Source organism: Amia ocellicauda, chromosome 2 (assembly GCF_036373705.1).
Source record: "Amia ocellicauda isolate fAmiCal2 chromosome 2, fAmiCal2.hap1, whole genome shotgun sequence".
NCBI classification, from domain to species: Eukaryota; Metazoa; Chordata; class Actinopteri; order Amiiformes; family Amiidae; genus Amia; species Amia ocellicauda.
In genome coordinates this window covers 49398596-49412481 of record NC_089851.1, presented here as the reverse complement: position 1 = coordinate 49412481, position 13886 = coordinate 49398596, and the positions used below count along the sequence as shown (strand labels likewise).

General features: G+C 39.9%; 1 protein-coding gene across 1 annotated transcript in view; it reads right to left on the bottom strand.

The window, feature by feature from the left end:
- The window catches only part of basp1 (brain abundant, membrane attached signal protein 1), a 50426-nt gene extending 37073 nt beyond the window's left edge, over window positions 1-13353 (bottom strand). The window contains exon 1 of the mRNA XM_066687424.1: window positions 13192-13353. The gene's annotated coding sequence lies outside the window, so the exon portion shown is untranslated. The remainder of the gene's footprint in view (window positions 1-13191) is intronic.
- Between the last annotated feature and the right edge of the window lie 533 nt (window positions 13354-13886).

Genomic DNA, 13886 nt, shown 5'->3' with positions numbered 1-13886 from the left:
TACAGTGCCTGTTTATAAGAGCAGTCTTGGCTATATGTGGTTTTGGCTTTACGCGGGGGGCCAGGAATGTAATCCCCCGTGTAAGATCTACCTGCCGTTCTGAAGTAACTGAACGTTACAATATTGGTGTAATGAGCCTTTTCTATGGCCCTTAACCATATTGTCAATGTAGAAATTTAATTTACCTAATACTTTATTGTGAGATGCAATGTCTTTTCCTTCTGAGCTTCTATACAGGAATGCAGAGTATTTTGTAGGGTCTGCATAAAAGCCATAAGCCACCACCCTTAACAGCTCAGTGACTTTCTACCCCTTTATATAAGCGCTCCTTTGGCTCATCATAACCACACTTGCTAATGACCAAAAGCACAATACCATTATTATTTTTGTCATTTAGCTGACACACTTATCCAGGGCGACTTACATTTGTACCCATTTATACAGCTGGGTATTTTACTGGAGCAATCTAAGTGAAGCACCTTGCTCAAGGGTACTGCACTACCAAGGATTTGAACCCACAACTTTCCAGTCATGAGTCCAGAGCCCTAACCACTACTCAACAGTGCTGCCATGCATATTAACATCCATATATAATTACTTCAGACCATTTATGGTATTATTATTATTTTATTGTTGGTGTGAAGGAAAGTTTGTGGTTGGTCTCCACTAGGCATGGGCCGGTATGAGATTTTGGCGGTATGATAACCTTAAGCAAAAAATATCACGGTTTCCCGGTATTGCGATTAAAGCTATAAAATGTGTTATTTTTAAGTGTCTGGGTGAAAAACAACTTTTTTCCATTGAACACAATATATTTTATTTTTAAGCAACATATAGAATATTTGGAACAGTAGTAAATATGTATGTCAGGTTAAATAATTAAAAAATTAAAATAAATACTTGAATTCTTCTTAAATTAAATTAAAATAAATGCAGTCACTTAAGTGAGCCTAAACCTGCAGCTCAACAAGGTTTTTGTAGACATGCTCACTTTCTAAACATTTCTCTTTCAGTCCAAGTTATGATGCAGGAATATTAGCATGTTCACCTTTGGAGCGGTGAGGTACGAGGACATGTCCACTAGAACCGAACACCCTCTCTGAGGGCACACTGGTGGCTGGGATGCAGAGACATTGTCTTGCTAAGTTGCCACACACACACACACACGGTCTCTCTCTGTACAACACACAAAGCGGCAAAGACACCAGAGAGCCAGCAGTTTTTTTTTTTTTTTAAATGTCGTGATTTTGAACAGATGTAAACAATGGTGGAAGACTTAAACAAAAGTATAGACATGATACCAGCTAAATTTAATTATTGTACTAAATCGCATAAACGTAGTACTCTGCTCTTCCCCGCTCTGTGAAGTAACGTGAGGGGGGAAACTAACTGATGTTAGTTGGTTAATTAGCCGTGTTATCTGCTTCGGTAGCAAGCCAACAGTATTTATTTCACCAGTGCTAAACACGTGAACGCTCTTAGCTTGTTGCAAATGTTCATTTCAAGACAGCATTACCTTGAATCTAGCGAAGAATGACGAGTGGTGCTCCCGTAGATGGGATATCATATCGTATTGCCTCCTCTAGCAACCTCTCCTTAAACACGTCTTACAAGTTGGATGTCCTTCCTCCTCCAAGCCGTGGCTGACTGAATGTTTTCAGTACCCGAAAAATTCCCATACTGTAGACTCCGTCTTTTTCAACGGGGATAAAGTTCCAGGGGTTCACCTCCTTCAGCCATCCTACACACAGGTGACTGACTGCTTGTACCAACCGGAGGGGAAGGGTTGTGTTACTCTCTACGCTGTACACAACACAACCTGAGGGATTCCTTCATTTTCCGTCTTTGACGAGCCATAATAAAACAGCTCATACCGCAGGAACGGTATCACAGAAAATTTTAGTGGTTTTGAAACCGTGACTTTTTCAAAGCGCGGTATACCTTGAAACCGGTAACCGGCCCATGCCTAGTCTCCACAAGGGTTTGCCTAAAAGCAGTGTCACATTTATCAAATCAGAATCTACAGAAAACACCTACAGAATCTACGGAAACCCGTTTTCTATGGGGCGCCGTTTGTACCATACATAATTTCGTGCAGGAAAAAAAACGAGGGAAAGAGGGTTTTCTTTTCGACCACGAAATTAAAAGCAACTTTTACATTTTGTGGACAAAATGCATAATTGGGTGTTCATTCTGTCCAGGGAAAGCAAAGTACATTTAACATTTCATCCACAAAATTGTAGGACAAAATACTCATTATGTGCCCGAAATGGGTATTTCGTGGGACAAAATGTGAATTATATACACACAGTGTAAATTATATGCACGAAACGTATATACATAGTTTTGTGAGACCTCTGCACATGTCCAGGCCAGATGAAGGGGAGTACAGTCTGTCAGTGCGACATACGTTTCGTGGATGAGGAGATTCAATACTTTCGAATGTCACCACATTGTTTTTTTGTCACCACAACCCCTCAAAAACATTTTCCTGACCTTCTTGCTCAAGTTACCCCCTTCTCTGTAAAGGCACAAGACTCCAAGCTTACAGGTTGAAATTAGTTTTCTTCTATAAAAATGGCAGTGGTTGTGGAAGCCCCTGTTTCGGGTCTCTGATAAAGTAATGTCTCTTGGCATTCAGAGTCAGGTGTGATTAAAGACCAGCTGGACTCGGTGGGTGTGTAGAATCTGTTGTTCTCTCTCCTCTTGGGCCTGCCTGCAGATATTCTGGAACCCAGCCCCTTAACTTCCGAGAGATCCGGAGATTGCCAGCGTCCATCACAACCAGATGGAGTTGAGCGCCAAAGCCGAGCTGAGAGATTACCACACGGACTTGTCTTCTACACAGGATGCCATGCCACACAAACAAGGCTGTGCCGATTGTGCACTCAAACACTGCTTGGTTATGGGCGTGTTTAGCCGATGTGTAACGATCCAGCATCCGTCACATTTGCAGTTGTCACTGGGTACCAGAACACCTACTGTTGTGGATATCAGAGGGGCACGTGAGAGGACACGAGATTGCAGAGGCAAAGGAACACAGAACTGCTGGACTCACTATCCAACTAACCAAATAGTGTGGTGGCAAATTTGTAATAAAGTGAACTTTGACCAATTTGACACTGTGTCAACTCAGTTTTGTAGACTCCAGGGGATGTTGTTAAAACATTGTAAAATGGCATTAGGAAATTAACTGTAAAAAACTAGATTCCAAAGAAACAACATTAGCAAAAAAAAAGGAACTGCTGAGAATGAAGAGTTTATTTTAAGAGAAATGAAAAAGAAAATGAATGTGTTGTTACTACAGATGGAAACTGAATGAATGAAATGGACAAATTGTGCTTGAGACACACTGGAATTCTAGAGCTGGTCCAATGAAATGAACACACATTACTGAGTGAAAATCAGACATTATCGATGCCTTGTGGTCAGGGTAATGCGTTTCTAATACATTTTTTCTCGCATCATATTTGTCGGATACAACCAAATTACAACACCAGCAGATTAAAATGTGTTAGCTAGGAGAGTTTAGAGGCTCGGCACCTGATCCTAACAGCACATAAGCGAGATGAGAGACGAGAGAGCGAGAGAGAGTGAGACACAGTACTGGTCATTAATCTTTTGACAACAATGATTTGCTCTCTGGATGGTCCTGGCTCTACTTTTGCAGACCTCCCCCACCACTGGTTATGGTCAACCAAGAGAAGCCTTGGGAATACTTCTATAAATTACACACAGATTCTTCAGAAAACCACAACTTCCCCCCAGAAAACAAACACACACAAAAAAGGGTTTTTTGGTTAATCTAACACACACATTAGGTCATCTTTCATAATGAGGAGGATAGGTAATCCTGTTTATGCAGCATTAACAGGTTTACCAATCATGGGTCATGTAGGATTCAGACCACGCACACCTTAGTCCAATCGCTCCCCTGATGCAGATCTGAAAAATAAGAGCTGTGACATGAATGTGTCAGTGGTCTTCTGGTGTAAGCGCACCTCCCTCCTCTCTCCGCGTAAAAGCTGACTATCTCTGGCTCACACTGTCATGACGCCTCTCTCCCTGTCATCTCACTTCCACGTAAATCCTTCGGAAAGCCTCCTTTGCAGAGCTTCACCTTAAAAGGCCTTGTCAAATCAAGCTTGTCTACCCTTTTACAAGACTGAGGCCCTGTAATTAGCTACATTTTTGCCCTGCAATTATAAATATAGCTTTTTCCTGAGGAACAATGTTACAAGTGCCTTGGAGAGGGGAGTGAAGGAGGTGGCAACAAGTGAAAACGAAACTAATGTCTAGACCAATTAAAAAATTACAAAGTTGTACCCTGTCGCGAATTGATTATAAATAATAGAAAGTGGCTTCAAAAAATATATTAAACTGTGATAGGGTACCAATTCTGCTTTATGATTCGCAAATAGGTAAAAGTTCTGGTTTGGTCTAGCCCTAAGTTTCAAGGCATTCAGAACAGAAATCAGGAGTCACTTTTTCACACAAAGAATGTGGTGGGTCTGAAACTGCCCAACTTCTTTGGTTTATTCAACAATAGACTGAAAGTGATTCTTGAATCTAGTAAGCCTGTAAATTGAGCTTTTAGCTCAAAAGACTAAGAACTCCTTATTTGCTGCAGTAGCTATAGGAAAATAAAATAATATGCAGAATGTCCTTATTTTAACTGGAATGTCCCTTTCAACTAAAAAGACAAGATGCTAGAGTCTTAAGAGTCTTGTGTGGCATATAAAAAGGTTTTCTTAGGAGCATTCGATTTTTCCACTCCTCAGGACAGGCAAATAAAAGGCGCAGATCTAAGCTATTAGACAAACAATTCACTCTATTCTACGAAAGTATGAGAAGAGGAACCTGAGTCTCCCACTCAATTGGATGAAAAATAAAACATTCCCATTGTTTTGTTTCTGGTGCTCATTTTATTTTTTCAGAGATTTATCTAAAGAGACTTCAATATCTCTCATAAATTAATCAGTAACTGACTGCAAATGTCTGCATACTATGTACAGATATGTTATCTGCACATGCTTTGTATTTATCAAAGTTTTAACTGTATTCAAGCAGAAATCAATAGTGTTTTGTGTCAAAAAAATCGCTGGTTAAAAAACACACTTGATAAAAGTATAATGTATTATACACAAATAGCATGTTTCCTTCCATATGAACACATTCCATTAACGTTTCAAATGATTTGTGGGAAAAAATATCTGACTAGTCAATGTATCAGTAGGAGGATGTTAACACAAAGGCTCGATTGACCTTATCTGGTAAAAAGTTTATACCATTTTCATCCTGAAATGAATCATATTTTATTTCCAGTTAGTGATAACAAACAGCCCGTTCAAGAAATAAGAAAGCTTAATTAATAAAGATAAAAGTGTCATTTTCATAAACAGACAACTAGACAAATTACTCTACAATTTCCCTCATCTAAATGGGCAGCAATAAATACATTTCCTAGTACAGCTTAAGCTACTGTATGCAAAGCCTATATGTACATTTAGTGATTTAATTCAGCTGCACCAGTTATTTGTAAGTATGTCTTTAAATTATTCCCATCATCAGTCAGTCAATGACCAGCAACAGGAAGCATTTCTTAATTAGTCACAATGCAGCTGTACAGCTTATGCAGAAAATATTATTATACCTGTGTGAGATGGCTTCCATGTCAGTTTCCATAGCAGACTTGTAAAGATAAGATATTCGTTTGATGCAAGGCATCCGTTTGGAATAAAACGAGATACAATATTATTGCGTCCACCAGGGCCCCAGAGAAAAGACAGCACTGGAAAACTACTTAATAGGATGCAGGTCAGATAAAGCCTCAAAGCAAAGTCCAAACAGTGAAGTGAAAATTACACCTGAAGGGAAACAGCCACCAGTATATGTTACATTACAGCACACCAAACAGACTTCGATTTCTGAGTGAATTCTCTTTGTCATAATTTACAGGTCAGACACTCAACACAGTCTAAGACTAAGTAGAATGGGGGGGAGATATATATATGTAACCTTGCAGAAACATAATCTATATCTGACATACACTCACCTAAAGGATTATTAGGAACACCATACTAATACTGTGTTTGACCCCCTTTCGCCTTCAGAACTGCCTTAATTCTACGTGGCATTGATTCAACAAGGTGCTGAAAGCATTCTTTAGAAATGTTGGCCCATATTGATAGGATAACATCTTGCAGTTGATGGAGATTTGTGGGATGCACATCCAGGGCACGAAGCTCCCGTTCCACCACATCCCAAAGATGCTCTATTGGGTTGAGATCTGGTGACTGTGGGGGCCAGTTTAGTACAGTGAACTCATTGTCATGTTCAAGAAACCAATTTGAAATGATTCGACCTTTGTGACATGGTGCATTATCCTGCTGGAAGTAGCCGTCAGACGATGGGTACATGGTGGTCATAAAGGGATGGACATGGTCAGAAACAATGCTCAGGTAGGCCGTGGCATGTAAACGATGCCCAATTGGCACTAAGGGGCCTAAAGTGTGCCAAGAAAACATCCCCCACACCATTACACCACCACCACCAGCCTGCACAGTGGTAACAAGGCATGATGGATCCATGTTCTCATCTGTTTACGCCAAATTCTGACTCTACCATCTGAATGTCTCAACAGAAATCAAGACTCATCAGACCAGGCAACATTTTTCCAGTCTTCAACTGTCCAATTTTGGTGAGCTTGTGCAAATTGTAGCCTCTTTTTCCTATTTGTAGTGGAGATGAGTGGTACCCGGTGGGGTCTTCTGCTGTTGTAGCCCATCCGCCTCAAGGTTGTACGTGTTGTGGCTTCACAAATGCTTTGCTGCAAACCTCGGTTGTAACGAGTGGTTATTTCAGTCAAAGTTGCTCTTCTATCAGCTTGAATCAGTCGGCCCATTCTCCTCTGACCTCTAGCATCAACAAGGCATTTTTGCCCACAGGACTGCCGCATACTGGATGTTTTTCCCTTTTCACACCATTCTTTGTAAACCCTAGAAATGGTTGTGCGTGAAAATCCCAGTAACTGAGCAGATTGTGAAATACTCAGACCGGCCCGTCTGGCACCAACAACCATGCCACGCTCAAAATTGCTTAAATCACCTTTCTTTCCCATTCAGACATTCAGTTTGGAGTTCAGGAGATTGTCTTGACCAGGACCACACCCCTAACTGCATTGAAGCAACTGCCATGTGATTGGTTGGTTAGATAATTGCATTAATGAGAAATTGAACAGGTGTTCCTAATAATCCTTTAGGTGAGTGTATATTGTGCAGGAACTGTGGAAGGTCAATCCTTATTATGTGTGATCCGGAGCCACCATTTCTTCAATAACTTTCTCCAACCAATAACTGAGAAACAGAGCTCTCCCCGCAAATCCGACCAGTCAACACCTATAGAAGAAGGACAATCTTAATACCTGAGGACCTGGAGGGCTACAGAGCAGTCCAGCAAAGCTTAACGATCTCTGAATAATTTGCACCTTAAGGGCAGGAAAATGTTGTTATGATTTCCATAGGCATTTTTTGCTTGGTTTTACGCTGGATTTACCATGGCTCATCACACCTTCATTGTGCTTCACAGCACTAGACTAGAATTCTGGGTGGAATGCAAACCTGAATATGCTGTGCTGTGCTGTACTGTACTGTGCTGTATCGATCTGCAGCTCTCCAGGACCATAACTGTGCTATGATGCTTCTGAAGCACTGCTACAAACGTCTTCAGTCCTGCCCTGACCAGACACAGTAACATAGAGACTTTGTGTATCTTTTCTCACTTGCTGATTGAGTATCCTCTGACAGCTGCTAGCGAACAATCAAGTATAAACTGAGTTCAAAATAAAGAAATGTCACCAATTACGACTACTGAAATGAATATAGGTGAATGTCATTTTATTTAATAATAATAATAATAATAATAATAATAATAATAATAATAATAATAAGCCTCCAAGTAGCACTGTACCAAACAGCTCAGTGCAGCCTTGTAGAAAGACTCCTTAATATTGCAGTGTGGCTTGCAAATACTTGTGGGAAAATTCCTCCTCCAGAACCACACACATCCAACTGGATGAAAAGTGACAGAACAGGGACTCATCAAACAACATGGCAGCAGCCCAAAAATGGCAGGGTTGCTGCTGCACTTCGCAAAGCGCTCTCTCTATCTCCCTCTCTCTCTCTTTTTTTTTCTCTTTTGTTGGATAATGATGCCAACGGAAAGATCTGCTCCGATTTTGGCAGCAATCCCTTCAAACGCCATGTTGTGAAGATAAGGGTTTCATGGTCAAAATGGACAAGAGAGAGGGATATTGTGCTTGCTAGCCTGCTGTGTAATTCCTACATGCACTGGTCTCAGGTGAACTCAAGGCCTGTCACTCTCTGGGCTGTGAAAACCACACCTCAGTGACACCAGCTATTGGTTTGGTTTACAGGGTTTCATTCTGTTTTTGTTTTTTTGTTTGTTTGGATGTTTTTAACTGAAATAGCTTTTTAGTTCTGTTTAGCAAAGCATTTGTAGTAATGAGTGGGAGTAGGGGCTTGACATTAAAATTAGAAGTATATGTTATTTTTCACAAAGTATGTATATGATAAAGTTAATTAATAAGAGACACGCACACCACTCTCTCTGATTGGATGGCTTCTGAAGAAGGCATTGTGGGATTTTATGAAAGAAGAAAGACTTACAAGATGACTTCCTCATCCATCTGTAAAGTGTGTTTATAACATAGCCTGCAACTAATAGCCATTACATGAGCACTAAAACATTTTCTGTCCCATTTGTTGTTGTTGCTGCTTGTTTTCTATTCAAGCATTTTCAGAACCACCATTTTCTGTCTCCAAGCTATATCATTATTGGCTCTCTCAGATGTAATATATTGAATTCCTTCCTTATAGCGCCTCAGTAAAATGATTACCAAAGTGTTCCATTGGTCATTTAAACATTTACCTTTAAACATATATCCCCAGATCGATCACTACCGCTCCAGTTTTCATGTCAGCAACAGAAATCACTAACCTACTTAACAGCAGCACCCTACCACAACACATTCAACATGTCCATGTGAGTTTATTAGCAGATTGGTCTTTGGCATTCACCTGTAAACAATATACAGAGGCGTTCTCTTTGGCAAGAACCTAAACTCTCTGTCAACTCTTTATCAAACTCTTTCTGTGGTTCTTTTCAGTGTCATTAGCTGTGCACCATATTTCTGCACTGGGGAAATAAATTGCTTGGAGGATACGGTCTTTAAGTTTGTTCTCTGACATCCCAAGTGCTGCCTATCCTTAATTTCAAACAATGTCACTTGGTGATGCATTTAGATCAACAAATACTGTTTATTACAATATACTTAATCAATTATATATGTTTTCAGAGTTTCCTGAACACTGGCTCAGTCCAGAGAGAAAACTGTAAAAATGTCAGTTGTCTGAACTGAATTACACCAGGGAGGGGGGGAGGGGAAAAGGGTGGGTGGGTGGTGATGGCATATGTCCATTTATTTTCAACGAACCCTTCAACGATTTCATAAGCAATAAACATTAGATAGAACGAGTCACCAATAACACAGGATTGTGTCAAATTAAGGCGTGTGAATAATACTTTCGACTACCGCTGATATTCCAGTGCTTTTTCTCTGGGCTAGGGATTCCTGAGGACTCCCAATGAACATAGTCAGAAGACAGAGGCATCAATTCTAAGCCCTTGTCAGCACCCAACTTACCGAGTCCTTGAAGTCACTGCCCTAGCGATTAAAAAGTAACTCTGAGCTCTCCAACTCCCCCCTTCCTATCTGGTTCTACACTACTCCAGTGTACTCACTGGGTGAAATCAGTGATTATTTTCTGTGTTTGTACCTCACAATCCCAATTCTCAAGAATTGGATAATGCTTCACATATTTTCTACGTGCGTACATGTGTGGTGGTGGAGGAGGAGGGGTGGGGTTGGTAGTGATCTACTTTTTGAGGAAGTTCTAGCTGTCTGTTCATTCTGCCACTGGGGACAGTGTAAAGTGCAGTCACAATAAATGTATGTCCATTGTTGACATGCGGGGGGAGGGGGGGGGGTAAATTGGCAAGGGCCCATGAATCTAAAGAAATAAAACAGGAGGTTCAAAGCACCTCTTTCTTTTAGGTATCAAGCAAAAGACAGGAAAATTCATCCTTTTTGAACTAGCTCATTTTTTTACATTTTAAGTCCCCCACCACAGTTAAGACAAGTAGCTCTAAACAGCCCGGTAATTATTTGCCCTAAACGTATTTACAAGAAAATAATGCATTTAATTGAACAGATTACAATATAGCCTACACTGCATTCTACATACTGACATCTACTGTCCAGATTTAAGCAACTGACTTTTGTAAGGAACCAAGTGCAGGCCTTGGATGTTAATTAATATCAGACAATTAGTGCTGTATCCCCCTGTTGTATGTTAGTCTAGTTAGTAAGTTCTACCCATCACACACATTCACACAAAAAAATGTTGACCGTCAATTGTTAAAAGCCTTCTGGCATTTATGAGTCAAAATATTCAGTCATTTGGACGGATCCTTTATTTCTACTTCAAAGCATCAGGAAAGGTATAGAATATTAACGTTAATATTCTATACCTTTCCTGATACTTTGAAGTAGCTATCATATTGAATACTGCATTACAGCCCCCCCCCAACACACACACACAAACAAGAGCATTCAGGACTTTTTCTATGTAAAAACATACATAAATACATAAGCAAATGATTTATCCCTTTTCACATTGCAGGATGAAGCATAAGACCCAGATTACTTTCTGTGATATTTTCTGGTTGCTGATTGGCCTGATTGTGTTCTACAGCTTCCAAAACTATAATGTTTTCCTTGCTTTTGTTCCATAAATAAATAAATAAATAAATAAACAAATAAATAGGCCTTTCTGCTTCCCCAACATATTATAGCAAAACAATACATCATGGTATGAGTCCACTACTTAGGCTATATCTTAACAAGTTGAATTATGGTAGCTTGATTATGGTAGTTTACAATATTCCATCCAAACTCCTCTAGCCTCTTCCTGCCATCCAACATTTAAACTCAAGCATGTATTTATTCATGTTTTTATTTACAGATATAAGGGGATATAAACACAAAGTCAATAACTGTAAAACAGAAACGAAAGGAGAAGGCATTTCTTATTAAAACACATAATCGACCTGTCAACAGCCTTTGCTTTCAAGCCTACATGCCAAATCCTAACGTGACCAAAGGCTATTCTGGATTAAAATGTCAGGACTCGATTAACAGTCTAGATTACTGTAAAATGGTCAGACAAATCTAGTTGTATGTGCGTGTGTGGACACACGCACACACATACAACCACTGAAACCAATACAGATTTCATAGCTTTCATTACATACTTCAGTTCTAGTCCAAAGACACAAGACCGACAGAGGCACATTCAATCTATAAGTGTCTGTCTGTCTGTCTGTCTGTCTGTCTGTCTGTCTCTCTCTCTCTCTCTCTCTCTCTCTCTCTCTCTCTCTCTCTCTCTATATATATATATATATATATATATATATATATATATATATATATAATGGGTGTGTATTAAATGCACAGTAAATGTAAAATAAAATGGTAAACTGGCATACAAAATACCATCAGAAAGGATTAAATTAAGCACAACAGTTTCTATCTGACCATGTATCCAATGGCAGACAGAATAGCAAATGCAATGCACGTCTTGTACAACACATATATGTGGCTCCATTTCCTGCAGCACAAAGCTGAACAGCAGATATGTCTCGCCGACTCAGCCGCCACACACGTACCCTGCCCTATCTTAATAATAAATCGATGTCTATAGCCCTAACGTAAGCACTTGAAAAAAAATCGAGGTGTGAAATGCAGAGCAGTCATTAAGTGCATAATAATCCTAACATTTGCGGCGAGAAAAAGACCGTCATATCAGTGGCTCGTAAATGAAGCAACAGTCAATTGATAAGTGCAAAGAAAATCAATCGCTCCCCCACACCCAGCTTGCAATGCGCATGTGCTTTGTGGAAACAAAGGACCCCGAACAATTACCAGACTGAATTCATTCATTCCCAATAACGACGGGCTGCAACAGAACCGTAGCACAACCAAACACAACACACCGACAGGACTTAATAACGCATCTGTTAACGAAACTGTACAAGATGTGGGGTAATATACGCGTCATATGCATGATGATTTAAAGACACCTTTTAAAGCGTTTACATCGCGTCGAGAGCCACGACTAGACGCCTTTTATCTGTATCACATCAAGACAGCTCCCAAAGGACCAATTCAGTCGCCGCAGACGAACAAACAGCGAGAATTCACCCGTAACATTGTCTGAGCGGCGATTAACAATTCGCACTGTCAAAATGCAACAATGGGATAGTCAACTAAACCATTTGTAAGTTATTTTTCATAAACTGTCCATTTGAAATCATATTACAGTCAATGGCAGATATGTGCAGTGCAGCCAGATGTGAAAGAGAACACACCCCCTAACACAGACAAAACGAAGGGTGGGTGTACAATATCCTATTATAAAAGCATCACGCTTTCTATTTGCTATGTGTGATTTTCTTCACAAAAAAATCCTGTTTCACAATCAAATATACGAAATATATCATTACTTTTCCATTATATTTTTCCAGTTGTAAGCATCCTCTTAAAAACCCGTTTTTCCCTTTAATGTAAAAACAATGGTAATCCAAATGAAAGAATCCCCATCGCCAAAATATGATTTCAACAAAACAGTTCATATGAAAAAAAAAGCAATATTAAAAATATTTTTAAAGGAACACGTGCACATTATTCCCATATTTTCTTTTTACACACATTTTTTTGTCTCCTTTCGACAGCAGGATAAGACATTTCTCAGATTATTCGCAAAATCAGAACAAAAAATGCAACAGGAAAACACACATACAGCATAAATAAAATACTAACATCTGTTTTAAATCACAATATACAGAATTTAGTGTTGGTGTTTATGTGTTTTGTTGTTTTTCCCTCCCTGTCGAATACACCCTTTCCAAATTGGGCTAGTACTACAGCAAATTGGTTTCATCAAGATCCCAAAGAATATCAAAGCAATAGACTGGCTAGGTACATTAAAAAATAACACCAGCGATGTGGGAGGGGGGGACACACCGGGGGTACATTTTAGTGACTCTTACCGTTGTTTGTGGTGAAGTTGTAACGGGTTCCTGGCTGTAGACTGTAGATGAGTGTTCCCAGTGTCCGTCTCTCTGTGCTTTCTCTAGCTGCGCCTATTAGGGAAGTGCACAGCGCGGCTGTCTCTGCATTTCCCACTGTCTTTCTCAGTCTCTACTCCTTGGCTGTGGGCAGTTCAAATCCTACACACTCACAGTGCAATGTGCGAGATTGGAACCAGGGGGGCGCTGTTGGACAGGTTTGTGCGGCGTCAATACTACATCCATCTCCCTCCCCGGTAAACCCACCCACCCCCTGGCAAAGACGCAAATAAATAAATGCATGTAAAAAAATGGTTCTTTAGTGTCCGAGTACGCTTTCTTAACGAGTGGTTTTCGGCAGTATTTTTTGTATTATTGTATTGGGTTATGATATGCAGATACAGTCGTGCATTGAGTGCAGCATATATGTACGTTCCATTGCAAATTATGAACGCAATTTCATTACTGAGTAAACATATAGGTCACTGGCTAACGCACACACAGCATTTTTTTCCTAGCCGACTAGTTATCTGAATTACCGGGAATTGTCTGTGCATGCATGTGTTGATGCGTGTGCGCGTTAACAAACATAAAAAATGTTGTTGTTTTTTATATCACATAAGCAGCATTATTCGTTGATAAGCGGAAATTGAGCATTCATCCAACAGAACCGTTCT